Source organism: Camelina sativa, chromosome 16 (genome assembly GCF_030686135.1).
Source record: "Camelina sativa cultivar CO46 ecotype springtype chromosome 16, ASM3068613v1".
In the NCBI taxonomy this organism is placed as follows: domain Eukaryota; kingdom Viridiplantae; phylum Streptophyta; class Magnoliopsida; order Brassicales; family Brassicaceae; genus Camelina; species Camelina sativa.
This window is the reverse complement of record NC_141895.1, coordinates 16,501,625-16,519,094: the sequence shown is the minus strand read 5'-3', so window position 1 is coordinate 16,519,094 and position 17,470 is coordinate 16,501,625. Positions and strand designations below refer to the sequence as shown.

At 34.4% G+C, this 17,470-nt stretch overlaps 2 pseudogenes across 2 annotated transcripts; both read left to right on the top strand.

The window, feature by feature from the left end:
- The first annotated feature begins 928 nt into the window (after positions 1–928).
- LOC147925609 (PH, RCC1 and FYVE domains-containing protein 1-like) lies at positions 929–5,216 on the top strand (annotated as a pseudogene). Its single transcript, XR_015583536.1, has 9 exons — positions 929–1,104; positions 1,438–1,524; positions 1,640–1,729; positions 1,814–1,900; positions 1,985–2,179; positions 2,260–4,157; positions 4,239–4,385; positions 4,473–4,834; positions 4,926–5,216. The product of XR_015583536.1 is annotated as a PH, RCC1 and FYVE domains-containing protein 1-like (transcript).
- Positions 5,217–10,322: 5,106 nt separating this feature from the next.
- LOC147925608 (NAC domain-containing protein 86-like) lies at positions 10,323–13,929 on the top strand (annotated as a pseudogene). Its single transcript, XR_015583825.1, has 6 exons — positions 10,323–10,575; positions 11,615–11,892; positions 11,977–12,309; positions 12,381–12,737; positions 12,834–12,918; positions 13,023–13,929. The product of XR_015583825.1 is annotated as an NAC domain-containing protein 86-like (transcript).
- The last annotated feature ends 3,541 nt before the right edge of the window (positions 13,930–17,470 follow it).

The window sequence follows — 17,470 nt, the reverse complement described above, 5'->3', positions numbered from 1 at the left end:
TATTTAAAATAAACGATTTATGATTTAAATCAACTAAAATATGCAGCTCTAAAAATCACAAAAATACACCACTAAAGTTATACAGATAATATTTTACAATATTAAATAAAATATATACATCCCCAAAAACAAATTTTCTGATCTTAATTGATTGGACAAGAATGTATAACTAGTTTGCTTTTATCAATGATAAATTATTATTAAAACAAAGTTTTTTGATTGATTGCTCGATATGTTAAAATATTGAATAGTTAGTTCATGTTTTTTGAAAAGTGAATAGTAAAAAAAAGTGATTATATATCATTATTTAGTTTTAAAGTTCTATTAGTTATAAATCACGAAAGTAAACACAACATTTCTTTCAAAACTATTAAAACTTAAAAAAAGATTATTTATAATCACATCAAAAAATGTTTCATTGTAAATTACTAAAACAAGAATTGTCAAAGATATTTTCCTAAGTTCTAAGTCAATTTCATTACTATGAATTTAAATTAGATTATTATATATATATATATATATATATATTTTTTGTGTGTGCGAAGATTGGATTATTATATCTAAATTTTGGAAGTTTGGGTTATGGTCCTTAAATACTTTGACCAAGAAATTAAGTTTTCTTACAAATCTTTTTCCTTGCACAATCTCTTCGAACTTGTGAACTAAATGTATTTAAATTTAATCGATTTACTAAGATATCAAAAATTCAAAAAGACAAGAAAAAACAGCAAACAAAATTAAATCAAGCAAACTCGGTGGCATAAACGTTGGGAGAATCTTGAATTACGATTAAGGAAACAAAAGTATTAAATTACGATTTGTACTACACTTGTTTTAGCTACTACTAAACTTGAAACCAAAAAAAGCAAAAAAAAAAAAATCAATATTATTCTAAGAATATAAAACACCTTAAGAGTTGCTGTGTGTGTGTGAGAGAGAGAGAGAGAGGAGAGAGTACACAAATTTGTTTCACATTCCTCTAAATTCCAAACAAATTTATTTATACACCAATCTACTTCTTCTTCTTCTTCTTCTCTGACAAACAAAGCTATGGGCGAACAGCAAATCTCAGCTACAGTTCCTCGTGATAGAACTGATGAACAGGTTCTTTTTGTTTCTCCTCTGCTTTACCCTTCCACATATACTGATTCTTGATTTTGAAACTCTGTTTTGGGTTATAGAAATCAAGAAACTGATGCATTTCTTGAATTTTTCCTAGTTTTATCTCCACAGAGAGAGATCACTGTTCACACTATGTCTTAATTCTTGTTTTTGTTCTTTTTCCCTCAAATGACAATTTTAGTCCTCACTCTGTCACATTTATAATCAATCACTCTGTTTCATAGTTAGTTTTCGAAATGATTTAGAGATCTATCATACAATTCAAGATCTTTCTTGGTTTTTGTAGTTATGAATTATTGATGGTTTTATTTACAGGCAATCTTGGCTTTGAAGAAAGGTGCACAGCTTCTGAAATGTAGGAGAAGAGGAAACCCAAAGTTCTGTCCTTTTAAACTCTCAATGGTAAGTTTCTTTTTCTATGATCTTTCAATTCCAAAAACTTGAGTGTACAAAAAAAAACCATTTAGCTTTAAAGAGTTGTGGTGCTTACAGTTTTGCTCTTTTGGTTTTTTTGAAGGATGAGAAGTACTTGATTTGGTACTCAGGACAAGAGGAGAGACAATTGAGATTGAGTTCGGTTATTACAATTGTCCGAGGACAAATTACGGTATGTAGTTCATTTTAAACATTTCTTTCAGATTAAGGAACATGATGATGATGATGATGAAATGTTTTCCTATCTTGTTCTTAGCCAAACTTTCAGAAACAAGCTCAATCGGATCGAAAGGAACAGTCTTTTTCACTCATTTATGCTAATGGAGAACACACTCTTGATCTTGTAAGTTTTGGTTATTATGTTGTTTAACAAGTTAGTTGCAATATTCAAGACTTCTTATAGATGTTTTGTTGGTTATATATGTAGATATGTAAAGATAAAGCACAAGCAGAATCTTGGTTTAAAGGCCTTAGAGCTGTGATAACAAAGCACCATAACGTTAGGACCTCTACGAATCTTCGGACTAGTAGGGGAGCTCAAAGTTGTATTAATAGTCCTGCGGGTTTTATCCGAAGGAAACAGAATCTCGGACTTCTTGAAGAGACCCCTGACTACACTCAGGTAGCTAAAGAACCATTTCTTTTTATATATTTTAGAGATTGTTTTTCGATTTCTTGATGTATATTGTTATGTTCTTGAAGATACGCAGTTTATGTGGAAGTCCATCTACGTTACTTGAAGAGCGGTGTTTATCTAACGGGTTGTCATGTTCTTCCGACAGTTTTGCTGCATCTGATGCCATTGGTCCTGTTTCTTATTACTATGAAACAGATTATGATATTAGGAACTCGGATTTTGAATCTACAGGTTCAGAACTTTGCAAGAACTCATCACAGAGATTTGTTGCTTCTCCACCTCCTTCTGTCATAACACAGCCGGTTACAAGATCCAATGTCCTCAAGGACATAATGATATGGGGAGCTATAACTGGTCTTATCGATGGCTCGAAGAATCAGAAACGATGCGTTATCTCCTAAGCTTTTAGAATCTGCCAAAATGTTTGATGTACAGAGTATTTCTCTAGGTGCAAAACATGCTGCGCTGGTTACAAGACAAGGTGAAGTGTTTTGTTGGGGCAATGGGAACAGTGGTAAGCTCGGACTTAAAGTTAACATCGACACCGACCATCCAAAACGCGTTGAGTCACTCGAGGATGTTGCTGTTAGATCAGTTGCTTGTAGTGATCATCAAACGTGTGCTGTTACGGAGTCAGGAGAGATGTATCTATGGGGAATCGATGGTGGAACCATTGAACAATCAGGAAGCCAGTTCTTGACTCGAAAAGTATCCGACGTTTTAAGCGGATCTCAGAGTGTTTATATTGTCGCTTGTGGCGCGTGGCACACGGCGATTGTGACTAGTTGTGGTCAGCTTTTCACTTACGGTAGTGGAACTTTTGGAGTTCTTGGACATGGGAGTCTTGAGAGTGTAACAAAACCAAAAGAAGTGGAGTCTTTGAGACGTATGAAGGTACTATATGTTTCTTGTGGACCATGGCACACTGCTGCGGTAGTTGAAACCGCGTCCGACCGGAAGTTTTACAATGCTAAGAGTTGTGGAAAGCTGTTTACTTGGGGAGATGGAGATAAAGGACGGCTAGGACATACAGATAGCAAGAGAAAGCTAGTGCCAACTTGTGTTACAGAGCTCATTGATCATGATTTTACAAAAGTCTCTTGTGGATGGACTTTAACTGTTGCACTCAGCATTTCAGGAACGGTTTATACAATGGGTAGCTCGATCCATGGGCAGTTGGGATGTCCAAGAGCAAAGGACAAGTCGATAAATGTTGTTTTGGGCAATCTAACACGGCAGTTTGTTAAGGATGTTGCTTCCGGTTCACACCATGTAGCTGTGTTAACTTCGTTTGGAAATGTTTATACTTGGGGAAAAGGCACGAACGGACAACTTGGGTTAGGTGACGTTAGAGATAGAAACTCGCCGGTTCTTGTTGAGCCTTTAGGTGATAGGTTGGTAGAGAGTATAGCTTGTGGGTTGAACTTGACGGCTGCGATATGTTTGCATAAAGAGATCTCTTTGACTGATCAAACAGCTTGCAGTTCTTGCAAATCAGCTTTTGGATTCACAAGGAAAAAACATAACTGTTACAACTGTGGTCTCTTGTTTTGTAACGCTTGTAGTAGCAAGAAAGCTGTAAATGCTTCCTTGGCACCAAACAAAAGCAAGCTCTCTAGGGTTTGTGATTCTTGCTTCGATCATCTATGGAGTATAACAGAGTTTTCAAGAAATGTCAAGACGGAGAATCATACTCCAAGGATGCAGCTGGTTACTACACGAAGGGTATCTGAGGATTGGACTGAAAAAGAAATAGAGAATGAGATGCAGAATCTTCCACAAGGTGAACAGCCTCGATGGGGACAAGTCTCTGTTCCTTCTCTGTTTCATTTCGATAAAGTTTCGACTAGTTCTCCCTATGAATCTGTCAGTATCATCGAGGCGACCATCTTCTACAATGACATCAACCTCGTCTGAGTCGAATAAGATCTTAATTGAAGAAATCGAAAGGCTAAAAGCCGAGGTAAACAATTTTTTTTTCTTTTCTTACTAGTAACAATATCAACATTTTAGACACTAAAGGTACACTTATATGATCATGTAGATAAGAAATCTCCAGACACAATGTGAACTTGGCAATGAGAAGATGCAAGAATGCCAACAAGAACTCGACAAGACATGGGAAGTTGCTAAAGAAGAAGCCGAGAAGTCGAAAGCTGCGAAAGAGATAATCAAAGCCTTGGCGTCTAAGGTAAAGAAAGATACATAGTTCTCTTTTTCATCTTTCTCTTTTCTGTTTATTTATGTGACTCACATTTTCGCGGTATCTTCCTTGCAGCTTCAAACGAATAAAGAGAAACCGAGCAATCCTCCTAAAACCGTCATTGCATGCAATCCTTCTCAAGTCTCACCAATCTTTGATGACTCAGTGTCCATTCCATATCTCACACCAATCACTACATCTCGTTCCCAACCCGAAAACAGACAACTTGTAGAGAAATGTGTCACGAAATCCTCGAACCGTGACAGCAACGTTAAGCTATTAGTAGATGCATCGCCTGCCATCACAAGAACAGGACATCACCAAAACGGAACACAAGACTCGACAGCAGAACAAGTGGAGCAATACGAGCCTGGTGTATATATAACTTTCACGGCTTTGCCTTGCGGTCGGAAGACGCTTAAACGCGTACGGTTTAGGTAAAGAAAATGTGAAGTGTGATTAAGTGTTTTATGTGATTTGATGTATGCTTTAAGTGTTTATGTGATTTGTTTCTAACTTTGGTTGTAGTCGGAAGAGGTTTTCAGAGAAGGAAGCACAAAGATGGTGGGAAGAGAAGCAGGTTTTGGTCTATAACAAGTATGATGCTGAAGCATGAACTAACTTATGATGCTGAAGCATGAACTAACTCTGAGTAGATTTCTTGAACGTGTTTTAAATTCATTTTGATGTTTGCTAGTGATTATATCTATTGCAGAAAGTATTTCTTTATTTCTAAAAATTATTATGTATTTAAGAAAAATTGAACATAAAATTACAGGAAATACAATTCTAATAAATATGGTATATATTAATAAAAAACATTCTGATGATCAACTAAGATATAATATGTGCGTGACGAAAACTGTTGTGGTTTTGAGCAATGAAACAAAATTCCTCGTAACGTGATGAAAATCATAAACTTTTATAATATAGGTCAAAGATATAATATAAAAATTACAACTAGTAATAATAATAATAATAATCAAAATTCACATAAAAAAAATTATTTGGACGGCGTCTAACAAACAACAACCAAATCTCTATTCATACGTATAACTTCTTAGATTAATTTAAAAATTATACAAGCTACAATCATACTTCCTCTATTCCATTTTATAATTTTTTAGCTAAATACAAAGTTTAATTCGTTCTTATTTTTACATAACAAAATATTATTTAACATTTATTTGGTTTTGTCGGCTTATTTTTATTGTTGAATTGCTAGTTGCATGTTCAATAATTTAATGATTTAATTCGAATAATTTATTTATGATAAATTGAATTTGGACTTTTGTTGTTCTAACTTTATCAAAAATGCAGAATAATAAGATCATATCTAACGCGTATGCTGAAATAAAATACTAACACATCAACATGATCACAAACAATCTATACTTATTTTCTCAGTTTTTCTATTGTTAGCCAAGAGCCAAAAAAATATATTATACTCTGCATTTATCCTGAAAAGCTTTTGTGACAAAAAATTTCAATAGACATTATAACTTAGAATCATCAGTTTTACATATTTGTACATATTTTTCATACATTGAAATGTTTCTATTTAGACCAGGTTCAATTTCTTTATCGCACAAACAATAATTACTTAATCATAAGGCATTTCTTTAAATTTAAAAAAATAGAAGAAAAGTGTCAAAAAATTTCTTAACCAATTATAATAACTTCATAAATCGGTTGATCTCATTTTAGTTATATTTTTTTTTTAAATAAATGTTTTTTACCTACAATATGTGCAAAAGATTATATATATATATATATATATATATATATATTATTACGGACTGTAATTGAGTCCATCTAAGAGATTTAGTAATTTTTTTTTGGCTCTACTACATTCCACAACTTCTAGTAATTTTCTATTTTCTTACTAGTCCTATTGAAAATGATATATTCATTTACTTTTTCTTCTATTTTGGATATTTAAATGTATTTTGACATAATATACATTCTATTTTCTTACATTTTTAATTAACGAAACACATTAATTTAAAATAACAGTTTAAATTCAAAGGTAATTTATTTCTAATATAACTTTAAATAATTATTATATTAGTAAATTCATTATTATTCATATAATAGAACTTAACTTATCTTGTTATATATATATATATATATATATATATATATTTAGAATAGGTGCAAAGAGCTGTACATTTTCTATAAATCTACCTCCTAAAATCTAGATTATTATTTTTGATGTATTTTTTAAGAGAATCTTTTAATTTATTTCAACTTACTTTGAAAAATGTGACATTAGATTTCTTCATTTTGAACAGAATATCCAATTTTTTTAATTTACTTCATTGTGGGTACATATCAGGACATGTTTGGAACGACATTAACATAAATTCAAATATAATTAATCCGTTTTGTGTAATCTTTATTAGCATAATCAATATTAAAATATTAAATATTTCAAATTAAATTGATCCAATTATGATGGTGGTTAAACATATTTTTCGGGTTAAATTATAGTTTATGTTATTTTATTTATTCCACTATCTTATTATATAAAGTTGGGTTTTGAAAGTTAGTCATTAACAAGATTTTGACATGTGTCGATATTTAATAGGAAGAATTTGATTACAACAAAAAGAAAATATTTTTTGTTTTAAAAAATATTAATAAAGTAAAAATATAATTATAAAAAATTTCAGAATTTAGAAAAAAAAACAAAGTTTTTTAAAATAATTATAAGGAGATTATATATATATATATATTTCATAAAATTCGAAATTATAATATTATTTCTTATTTTTAATTTAAGTGATTAATTATTAAAAAAATAGAAAAAGGATTAAGGAAAATATACTTTTAATTATTAATTCTAAAATTTTGTACTCACTTCTATACAATCAAAGATCGCCTCATATTTAAATAATTTATTAAAAAACATTGCTTTCAATTTTGTTTAATTGGAAATATATTTTAATGGGAAGGTAAATTTTTCTTATTTTCTTAAGCCAAAATTTCTACTACTTTCTCCTTTTTCAGTTGGGAATAGGTAAGATTAATATGTTGACAAAAAAAAAGATTAATATATAAGTCTTTTTTTTCTAATACTGTATTTTAAAATTTATTGTAGTATTTTTAGATTGTTTAAATTTATATTTTAATCTTTGAATGATTTGGGATTCATATATTAACATGCTTATAATTTTCTATTGTTTATTTAATTATGCCAAATTAATTTTCTTTCAATTTCTCAACCTTGCTTGGTTGGTCATAAACCCTTTTTTTTTTTTTTCAAACATAATTGTTACCATTATTCATTCAATCCCAAAGGGAGATAACGAATAAAAGCTCATCAACCTAATGAATTGATAAAATAGGCTAATCAAACACAAGCGTACAACAAACATAGATAGATAGATTGGAAAAAAATAAATCGTTGTTGATAGATCCATAGGAGCTCAAAGACTCTGACACCCTGGTTTGCGGAAATATTTAAAAGAATTGATTTAGCCACATATGTCACTAAAATGCACTTATTTTTTCAGTCAAAGGTCTTGAGAGAACTTCATGATGGGGTGACCTTTCTGGAAGTGATTGTCGAAATTGTGCGAGTGAGGACAAAACACAAGAAAATATCATTTGTTGATTTGTAAGGTCGGTAATCAAGTTTTTAAAGACTTCCAGACGTAACAAACCGACCATCGAATATGGGTTGGTCCACAAGCCGGAAATAGATGTAGGACCCACTTGGGAAGATGGGCCCATAGACTGAGAGTAGACATGGGCTCACTAAACAATGTGGCGATTGAAGCGTTATAGAGATAGAGGCTACATCATGGTGTGTCAAAGACACTTCCACCAATACATTGAGAAATTTAGCATTAGTTACTATCAAAAGATTTTGTGACGATTGAAAAAGGTTTTGACGTTTATTGGTCGTCGGAGCAAGCTATTTTGAGATAGCAAAAAGACGTGAACATTTTCTCTCCACACAGGATGAGGGCAGAGCCGAGGTTCTCTCTATGATGGTGAAGGTTGGACACAAGGTTATCTACCCAACATAGGAAGGTGGAGGAGGTTGGACGCAAGGTTATCTCTCTAAGGGAGGAAGACGGAGCCAAGGTTCTCTCCATGATGGAGGAAGTTGGACGCAAAGTTCTCTTTATAAGGGATGAGGGCGGAGCCGAGGTTTTTTCCATGGCGGTCATACATTATTGTGATGATACATCATTGATTAGTATATTATGTTATCTATAAACACATTAAGCCAAATATTTTACTTTCACTTTGGCATAGTTACTATCACGAATACATTGAGAAATTTAACATTAGTTACTATCAAAAGATTTTTTTGTGAAGTTAGAAAATTGTTTTTACTTTCATTGGTTGTCGGAACAACCCATTTTGAGATATCAAAAAGACGTGAACATATTTTCTCCACACAGAAGGGGGGCAGAGCCGAGGTTCTCCCTATGGTAGAGAAGGTTGGACACAAAGTTATCTCCGTAAGGGATGAAGGTGGAGGAGATTGGACGCAAGATTATCTCTCCAATGGAGAAGGGCGGAGCCAAAGTTCTCTCCATGGTGGAGGAGGTTGGACGCAAGGTTCTCTCCATAAGGGATGAAGGCGGAGCCGATGTTTTCTCCATGGTGGTCACACATTATTGTGATGATACATCATTGATTAGTATATTATGTAATACATTTTTTATTCAAAATGTTTTTTGAGCGAACAATTTTAGTAATTAAAAAACTATGCAGAAGTGAAAGTAATATACTTGGCTTATGTGTTTATATAAACAGTTTCTAGATGGTGATAAATAATATTTTTGTAACATACAAGAGTACATTTAGGTATAAAAAATATACTTTTAATAGTAACATAGATAAAGATTTGTAAATGGATATAAATCAGTGTATTATAACAAAAATAAAATTTATATATAACATACAACAAATTTTAATAAATTTAATTTCATTTATAAAACTTTAAACTCGCACATCGGGCGGATCCTCATCTAGTATTCAATAAAACACAATGTTGCCAACAAAAAAAAAAATGCAATTTTCAGTAGATGTTAGAAAATTTTGTTTGATTTTGAAATGATATGATTGAAGTCTATTTTCAATTTTTTTTACTTAATGCACCTATTTCATAACATACCAATGTTACGTACTTATTTTTTAACAATAGAAGATTATTTAAATATAATTCAAAAATAAAAAAGTGTGATGAGTCAGAAACTTTTTAAAATTAGTTATATTGATTTTAGATTTACACAACTAGCTTATTTGTAAAATTATAATTACATTGATATATTGTTCTCTACTTTTTATAACCAACCTATCATCTTGGTGAAATTTGTTGACGGAATCAAACGGAGAAATGATGGAAAGGAACGAAATAATTAATTATATGAGAAAATACTTTATTTTTAGTTTTGGGGTTCTGATTTTACGAGGAATAAACAGATGAAGGAAAAAAAATTAAAAACAAAAAAAAGAGAGGAGAAAAAGAAAGTGATAATTTTTACGGTGATATGAAATCGTTAAAACATGCAACTCCAATAGAACCAAATCTCAAAATGTCAAAAGATAATGAATTGAAGGTTTAAGCCTAACCATAACTTGGCTTGATATTTTAAATTTTCCAATATTGAGGAAGATGATACTAAAAAAAAAGCTTAATAAGAACGGTACTGAGAATCAAATTTACACGGAAATATATAAACACATTAAAGTAAAAAGAAAAGGTAAAGACTTAAAGTGGAAGAAGATATGTTGTGGGGTTTGCAATTGGCAACCGACCCTAAATGCTTTTTGCATCTTCTTTTACATAATTTTAATCTCTTTTTGTCTTTCTTACAATTCCATCACTGATCGATCGAATTCAAACCCTTATGTTACGCCTCTTTCTTATATATAACTCTCTCTTTATATTCACACTCCTTCTCCTTCTCCTTTTTTTCTCTCTCAAGTTCTACATATTTATGTTCATATTTGTCCCTTCAATCATTTTGGTTCTAGCTACAACATTGGGAAGTGGATATGGCTCCTGTTTCAATGCCTCCTGGTTTCCGGTTTCATCCAACTGACGAAGAGCTTGTCATATACTACCTCAAGCGAAAGATTAATGGTCGAACGATCGAGTTAGAGATCATTCCCGAGATTGATCTTTACAAATGCGAACCTTGGGATTTACCCGGTATATTTCTCTCTTCCCTCTTATGTTGTTCTCATCATATGCATATCCATCATTTTATTGTCATCCACATTTACCATCGAGGAAGGTATACGTTTATGATTCTGCATCGTCTATACATCAAGCTGTTGTGTGTCATGTTCAAATTAAATAAGACAATATATATAGATTTTTTTTTTTTTGGTCGGACAAAGGGGCAAAGCCCCTAGTTTACTAAGAAAATAAAACACAAGAAAACTACACTCGAATCATACGACAATATATATATTATAGCAACCGAGAAGAGGCTATCTTGTTTTTCCTCTAATTATTTAGGTCATAATCATTTAACTGATACGTTTATTGTAAGATCAATCTTTTTGGACTTTAATTAGGATAACGAATTACAGATTCATTTCTAAAAACTACATAATGTGAAACTACCTTTTGAAAGTTTAACCCTAGAGAGAAGAGACACTTAATGTCTCTCTTTTTTTTTTGTTCAACACACTTGATGTCCTTTCTTTTCAAAGATATATGTTCTTTTCTTTTTATATTTATTTTCCTAACGTACTTATATTATTTTTAGTTTATTTTATCATATTGTACGTACCAAGTTATGTATCTCTAGGACACGCATCGAACTTAGCATCTAACGTGAATGCTTTATGAACTAAATCTATATAATAACGATCCCAACTTTATCTTAGAATAAAATTTAAATGGACCCACCCTCATCTTTATTCTTTAAATAGATTGTAATAAAACCGAGAGATGCGGTGATGACTAGTGAGACAAATTCGGAAGACCGAGTCAAAAAAGTTAAGAAGATTAAAAAAAAAAAAGTAACTCATAATTTCACATGTGCTTTAGGGTTTTGGAAGCTTCTCTTACACCCTCAACTTCACCTTCAATTTTATATGTCTTTCTTTTCTTATTTCCTTATCTTTTGGATTTTCATGTCATGTTATGGCTTCTTTAAGTAGTGTATACAAATTAATGTTGGATAAACCTAATTACAATGTTCTATTAATCATGTGATCCTTGTTTGCTAAACTTGCAGGGAAGTCCTTGCTGCCAAGTAAAGACCTAGAATGGTTTTTCTTCAGTCCTCGAGACCGGAAATATCCAAATGGATCAAGAACAAACCGGGCAACAAAAGCCGGTTACTGGAAAGCTACGGGGAAAGATCGTAAAGTCAATTCACATTCGCGGACGGTTGGAACAAAGAAAACGTTAGTATATTACCGAGGTAGAGCGCCTCATGGCTCACGTACCGACTGGGTCATGCATGAGTACCGTCTTGAAGAGCAAGAATGTGAATCTAAATCCGGCATACAAGTAACCAAACGGCAAAGTTATAATTTTTTAAAAGTTTTTTTCTTAATTATTATATTAATTACCAAGTATATATGAACATTCCAGGATGCGTATGCACTTTGTCGAGTGTTCAAGAAGAGTGGTTTAGCCAACAAGATAGAAGAAAAACAACACCATGGCATGAAGAACAAAGCAACGACTAATAGTGAACAATCTACTTCTAGTACTTGTTTGTATACCGATGGAATGTATGAAAACCTAGAAAACTCGGAATATCCAATCTCACCCGACACAGGAGGCTTAACTCAACTCGGTAATACGTCATCGCTAGAAATGGAAACGATAGAAAACAAATGGAATCAGTTTATGTCGCATGACACCTCCTTCAACTTCCCAGCTCAGTCTCAATATGGAACAATCTCATATCCTCCAACGAAGGTAAATTTAAATGATAATGGAAATGTAAACTTTTTTTTTCAAACTAATCTTTAGTTCTCCTCTCATAATAGGTTGAGATAGAGTTAGAATGTGCAAGACTACAAAATCGTATGTTGCCAACGGTGCCACCACTTTATGTAGAAGATCTCACACACGGAGAATATTTGGGAAACAACGTAGCTAATGATACAGATGAAATGTTGAGCAAGATCATAGCATTGGCTCAATCCTCCCAAGAGCCACGGAACAGTCTTGATTCTGCGTCTGGAACCTTCAATGGAGACTTTAATTATTCCGGAGAAAAACTCGCATGCATACAGGCGAACATGAAGGCTGTAGATATGCAAGAACATTATGGGAGGTATAAGGAAGAAAGGCTTGTTGAAAACTTGAGATGGGTAGGAGTATCAAGCAAGGAACTAGAAAAGGTAGTGGTACTTCAATATATTTTAAGTGCAAAATATTTTATATGTGACTGGTGTTATCAAATATAACTTTATGTTTGATCTTGTTTCAAATTTCAGAGCTTCATTGAAGAACACTCAACGGTGGTTCCTATAGAAGATATTTGGAGCTATCATAGAGATACTCAAGAACACGAAAATCAAGGTAGCTTTTTTTTTTTTTTTTAAATATCTTGAATTAAGTTTATCTTATTAATTTTAGTGTCATTTCTTTATTTGTTTTTGTTATTTATTTATTTTTTTTTGAAGATCTTATGGACGTTAACAACAACAATGGAGATGTGGATGATGCTTTTTACACTTGAGTTCTCAGAAAACGAACATAATGAGATTCTTTTGGACAAGAGTGATCATGACACAAAGATTTCGCCACGTTTTGACGTGGTTAAGAAAGTTGAGGTTAGCCATGGACTGTTTGTTACAACTCGTCAAGTAACCAATACATTCTTTCAACAGATTGTACCATCGCAAACCGTTATAGTTTATATAAATCCAACGGGTGTCCATGAATTCTGTCATAACGTGACATCAAAAGAGGAGGCTCGTGTCCGTGAAAAGATAAATCCTCAAACGAACGGAGTAGTCTCAACATTTCTCGGACCATGGAGAAAACTCGCGTATGTTTTTGGTTTCATTCCTATGCTTCTATTGATGCGTTGTGTTCATCAAAGAGGTAACAATAACAAAAACCAAAGCAGTGAAAGGTACTCGGCGCAGCCCAAGGTAGGAGATTGCAACAATCCGGGCACAATACTCATGATGGAAAATGCTGTCGAGAGAAGAAAAATTTGAAGAAGGAAAAAGGCAGAGTTGATGAACGTGGTTTGTGGGTTCAAGATATTTTCTTGTTGAAGAAGTTGGGGATTTCCCTTGCTATCATCTTAGCTGTTTCTACCATAAGTCTTATTTGAGTATTGAAGTCATATATGCCTTAAACTAGCTAGGTCATATTTCCTCTCTTTTGTTTTTCCCATTTCTCTAAACCAAACTGATTTCTTCGAATTATATGTGGTTCTTTTCTGTTTCTGTATTAAGTTATATGACCTCTCAGACTGAACGATCAATCTTTTGTTTCTTTTCCTTTGTTATGTAAGATTATATCTGAGCAGATTCATGCCATATACATGAATAGATTGGGACGTCAACGATTTCAGTATTCACTGTACAATATAAAATATGAGTAAGTTTAATTGTTTTTTTTGTTAATGTTATTATTATTCTTTTTGACAACAAAAGATCAGCCCATATGAGATAAATTGGGTGGAAAACTGTTTACTTGTTAATTTTATTACTAAAGATATTTTTCTTATTTTTTTTGTTGTAATGCATACATAGACTATAATATTTAAACATTAATATCCAGATTATGTTTCTTATCAATTTTTTTATTAACCAATGGTTCAAACCCGAAAAGAAATGTCTACCAAGTGATATCTCAATTAAAATGAGCTTAATGCTTCAAAGTAAATTGTTGGAATTCTTGGGATCATTAATTAAAGAATTTTAATCAGGTCATGTTGTAGAACGGATTGAATGAGTGTTTAGAACGGTTTAGAAATTTAATTGGTGAATTATTTTTATGTTGCTTGAGGCATAAAGGTATGTGAGTGTGGCCAGTGGAGGTGATGCCGGGGCCGGGGGAGCCGATGGAGTCGATATCGGTGCTGGTTTGGCCTCTGGTGCTGGACTCCCGGGTGGGGAAGTTGTAACACGGTTAGCCTAGAATTGGGATGATTGGCTGGGGGACCTACTAACATTTCTATTGCAACGATTATCGAGATCTGTACTAGTGCAAGTTCCAGTTGTGATACATGTGGTGGGAGTGTAGTTGAGGGCTGTAGTTTCTGAGGAGCTCCCATCGTATCTCAGGATGATGGAGCAGTTGCAAAGAATTGGTACAGGTTTCTTCTCGGGAAGTACTGACCTGGTGAGCCTAATGAGTGGATGAGTAGGTTGAAGCATAACTTCCAATCTCTCTGATGTCCCAAGAGGTACTAGGTTGACCTAACGATGCACTACATGACGGGAGATGCACATCCGTGGTGGAGGACTGATTTCCAGAAGAGTGCATGCTAAGATGATTTGGGATGATTTTGTGGTTGAATTCAACTCCAATTTCTTTGTGCATGATGCAATGGACATTTAGATTGACATTATATTCTACCACAAAGGGATTGCGACTCCAACCGCTCCCCCCCGCCTACTAGAGGAAAACTTGGCATTAAATTCTGCCACAAAGGCACCCACACCAAATCAGCTTGCACCCTCCTGGCAGCCACATTCATCCAGGTTTTGAACCACTAGGTCAACCTGGTACACTTCAAGAGACATCTGATAGAGAGGAAATTTCTCTCCAATTTCATCCCACACCTAGAGATGTCAAACTGGCATGCCCGCGCCCGTTCGGACTGACCGTGACGGTCCTGTATTTTCAGTGATCCGCCGCAGACAGGTCTGCCACGAGCGGCGAGCGACGTATCACTTCCCATGCCCGCTCCGCCTAGTGATATGTCTATATTTTGTCTATACCTAGCATATATTTATCATGCATTTAGCTAGGATAACTCATTGTTTTGCATCATTTCTAGTCCTTTCTATACATTTTGCATGTCTAGGTAGTTCTTGCATCATCCTTGCATATATTGTGCATTTCAGAGTATTTCAGGTATCTAGGAGACGTCAGGAACGCATCACTCGACCCATCCGCTGCACAACACTCCGGAACCCTCTCTCGAGCCAATCTCACAACACTCCCGGAACCCTCTCTTGAGCCAATCTCACAACACTCCTGGAACCCTCTCTTGAGCCAATCTCACAACACTCCCGGAACCGTCTCTCGAGCCACTCTCGAGTCACCACTCGAACCACCAATCGAGCCACTCTCAAGTCACCAGTGGAGCCACTCACTCGAGCCACTCTCGAGTCACCACTCGAGCCACCACTCGAGCCACACTCGAGTCACCACTCGAGCCACCACTCGAGCCACCACTCGAGCCACTCTCGAGCCATCACTCGAGCCCCTGGTCTAGGTATTCAGCTTTTGACGTCTTAAAAAAAGTTGTACAGAATTGAGTTATATTTCCAATGTCGTTTATTTCAAGCCAATCGGAGGTGTGGTTCAAGATTTATCATCGTTTTAGTGGATGCGTATATACCCAGCTCGAGCCAACCTCCCCGCACCTCCTTCGAGCTGACCACACTCGAGCCACTTTCACCAACCACGCTCGAGCCACTTTCACTCACACCGCTCGAGCCAATCCTACTCACACCATTCGAGCCACTTTCATATACCAATCGAGCCACTAGACGCACACCGACTCGATCACACATGTCAGAAGACGCTTTGTCTTACACGCTTCAGGAGATTCCCAAACCGTCTCTTTACCTTGTCGTTTTATGTTTAGGGCTTTCCATGTTGGACTATATATACATTTTGTTAAGTCTTTGTCGTAGACATCTTTTATCTCGTTTCTTTTCTAAAGGTTTATCTAGCCACCAAAAACGTTCTCCGATCTTGTAATCCCGATAGCTTTGATTTTATTGAGTTTTTTGCATTGGATTTCTTCTACAAAGTTGTTCTTCTCATTTCTATCTATCTTACTATGTTTTGTTCAATGTTTTCTGGGTTTGCATTCTTGATGATGAATTTCGGATCTGAGTAGTGTTAGAGTTCTTGGGGATGGGATATACTATATGGAGGATTTTAGGATGTAGGGTGTTTAAGCTTTGATTTGTATGATTCCCTTCTGGACTAGAGTTAGAAATATTAGTTTCTCTCTGATCAATTGGAACTAGGTCTTAGATATTTCCACACCCAAAAGATGTTCGATGAAATGTCTGACCAACTTTTGCCAAAGACTTGCATTCCTAGCCTAAGAGATTAGTTGTCTAGGATGTATGTTGACGTGAATGAACTTGTTTGTCATGCCTGCTCGACCATGTTTCTCTAGCAAGAGCTAGGTATGGAAGTGGTTGAGTCTGAGTAGCTTCTGTCAAGAGATTGGATTAGCTAAGTCGTGATGTTCATTGTTTAGGGATAGTTTGCTTGCGGCATGTTAAACACTATGTAGACTAGGATATTCCACCGACATCAATTACTCCCATCCTTAGGACTTCCATCTTTCTGATTTTTATTGCTTTCATGAGACTGTTTCGGTTCTTGTTGTTTAGTTCACGCTTAGACTCATTTATGCTTTTTACTCATATTTACTTCTTGTCGTACATCTTTGTTTCTAGTTCTGTAGTCCATTTTTGTTTTGCATTTTCATCATTCTAGGATTGTTAGACAAACACTCTTTTGAATTGGCTGGACTTGTGAAATCTTGATTGAATTTTGAGTGGTAGCAACATCCCATTTGGATTGACACCTTAAGTACTACAACACGTAAGGTTAATTGAACCTGCTAGGACAAACAAAAATCCTAGTATCACCTAGCTTTGCAGACTAATGGGCATGCCCGCGGGCCATGACTTCTCTACTAACAACCTTCACTTTCTTCTTGTTTTGCTTTGTTGACAGGTTGTTGAATCCACAAACAAACTTGCTCAGATAATGAGTGATATGCTCAAATTTAACCCTAAAGCTACACTCTCAAATTAAGAGGTCACTGTAATACTTAGGGGTCGAATTCCACAAGGACTCAAGTCTACACAATAAATTATAGAGTTTTATGATTACGCTAAACAAGTTGATTTAA